This window comes from Pygocentrus nattereri, chromosome 16, assembly GCF_015220715.1.
Source record: "Pygocentrus nattereri isolate fPygNat1 chromosome 16, fPygNat1.pri, whole genome shotgun sequence".
In the NCBI taxonomy this organism is placed as follows: domain Eukaryota; kingdom Metazoa; phylum Chordata; class Actinopteri; order Characiformes; family Serrasalmidae; genus Pygocentrus; species Pygocentrus nattereri.
This window is the reverse complement of record NC_051226.1, coordinates 37,971,999-37,974,498: the sequence shown is the minus strand read 5'-3', so window position 1 is coordinate 37,974,498 and position 2,500 is coordinate 37,971,999. Positions and strand designations below refer to the sequence as shown.

The window sequence follows — 2,500 nt, the reverse complement described above, 5'->3', positions numbered from 1 at the left end:
TTTAACGTTTACTTTGCCACAAACAGAAAACGGACACTGTTAAGACCAGATCTGACCGACAGCCAATTTGGTCCGACTCTGAAGACGAGGCGACACTGCAGGAAGACTAAAATGAAGCTGGTGTAGCTCAGAGTTTGAGCTTTATAGTACATTTGAAGTTCGCTTCACCCACTTCAACTGGAAGTCTTCACGACGCTTTGGGCCCATATCAGCCGATATCGACCACTGAGAACTGGCAAGCGTATGAGTCAGTGAAGCACTGTTAGGATAAAACAACTGCAGCAGAAACGTCAGTTATGAAGTTTTAGATTTTATAAAGGCCAATGTCACGTTATCCGAATTGTTCACCCACTTAAGAACTTAATATAGCCCAATTTGAACCCGTTGGGCCTGTGGTTCTTTGTTTACTCCATTTTTTCCCTTTGTTTTAGCTGGAATATTACTATTGCTTTTATTTTCTTGTTGCATTCTTATTGAATTTTTTGACTTTTACTTTTATCTTGTGCTTTGTTGTGATTATTACATATAATATCCCCTTTTCTGCAGTTTATCATTCTTTGGTTTTATTCTTGATGATCTTTTTTCTTCTTCCTCCTGTTTTTACTTTGTATTATGAAGCACTTTGAGCTGCATTTTTAATGTGTGAAAGGTGCTAAATACACACACACACACACACACACACACACACACACACACACACACACACACACATCGTCTAAGCCGCTTCTCCTTATGGGTCGCAAGGAGTGCTGGAGCCTATCCCAGCTGTCATTGGGCGAAAGGCATTATAAACCCTGGACAGGTCGCCAGTACATCGCAGGGCAGACAGACACACTGCTATATACACTCACTGGCCACTTTATTAGGTTAACACAAACAGCTGATCAGCCAATCATGTGGCCACAACTCACTGCATTTAGGCCTGTAGAGGTGGTCAAGACGACTTGCTGAAGTGCAGACCGAGCATCAGAACGGGGGAGAAAGGGGATTTAAGGGGCTTTGAACGTGGCGTGGTTGTTGGTGCCAGACGGGCTGGTCTGAGTATTTCAGAAACTGCTGATCTACTGGGATTTTCACGCTCAACCATCTCCAGGGTTTACAGAGAACGGTCAGAAAAAGAGGAAATATCCAGTGAGCGGTCAGTCATGTGGACGAAAATGCCTTGTTGATGTGAGAGGTCAGAGGAGAATGGGCAGACTGGTTCCAGATGATAGAAAGACAACAGGAACTCAAATAACCAACCAGAATCTCTGAGGAACGTTTCCAACACCTTGTTGAAAGTGTGGCATGAAGAATTAAGGCAGTTCTGAAGGCAAAAGGGGGTCCAGCCTTTTACTAGCAAGGTGTACCTAATAAAGTGGCCGGTGCGTGTACATGTTTATTATTATTATCATTATTATTATTATTTTCTCTATTTTAGATCAGAGCTCCACACTCACTGGCAGCTATTGATTATTAGTGTCTCCAGCAGACACACGCAGCAAGTCATGAGTTTCCTGCCTTATAACAGGATGTCTATCGCATGTGTTGTGTTTCCTGACTACTGGATCCTAACAGAGGCACCAACGGCTGCAGGGAGACACGGTATATAGACCTGCGGTCGGGTGGGGTCTGTTCTGCGTCTCGGCCTCCTCACTTCTCTCCTTGGCGCAGAAAAAAGACTTACAACAGGCCCTAGAAGATCTGTTATGTTGCCTGGCAACCATAGCGTCCTGTTGACAAACACACCGGATGATGGAAGACTTGTTTGTTGCGAAAACGTCATAATAAAAGGAATAATTCATTGAGCTTAGGTGTATTTTATCATAGCGCATTTTGTCTCAGTGTGACATCCCACAGCGGCTTAAAATAGACAGAGAAACAACAGAGGAGTAACGTGAAGTGAAGGAGGGAGAGAAGGAAACCAAGCAGGGAGGGTCTGTGGGGGATTCCGAGGGACGAGAGGGAGAGCATGTCAACATGTGTACAGTGAAAAGGAGAATGAAGGATAGAGCGAGATGGAGGAACCGAAGAGGAAAATGAGACGAGAAAATTCTGGGAAAGACGCCAACAGACACCATGGAGCCTCCCTATGCTAAAGAAGGTGTGTGTGAGAGATAGAGAGAGAGGGAGGGAAAAGGAAAAGCCCCTGCCTCTGCTCATCATAATAATGAGAACCACATTCGGCTCATATCTAAACTCCTTTCTTTGCCTGTCTGTTGACGCACCTGTTAAGAGTGGACGATACGGCAAACCGGGAAACAACCCACCCCTTCAGTAATCATGTCCGCTAACTCCTCTGTGGGATTTCCATTACTAAACTTAACTGAGCATTTTTGGCTGTTCTCGATTAAACTCTGAAATCTGAGGCTCATATAAGATGTTCTGCAGGTTTTATCGGAGGCTTGTAACATATATTAACGGATGTTTGAGCTTGTACGTATCAGTTTTACAGTGACTCTTTCAGTTTAGAGTCCTAATATAGAGCCGCTGCCACTGTTTTCCGTTCCTAACAACCACC

General features: G+C 44.2%; 1 protein-coding gene across 27 annotated transcripts in view; it reads right to left on the bottom strand.

The window, feature by feature from the left end:
- Positions 1–2,500, bottom strand: part of LOC108411429 (formin-binding protein 1) — a 137,823-nt gene that overhangs the window by 59,730 nt on the left and 75,593 nt on the right. The window lies entirely within an intron of this gene.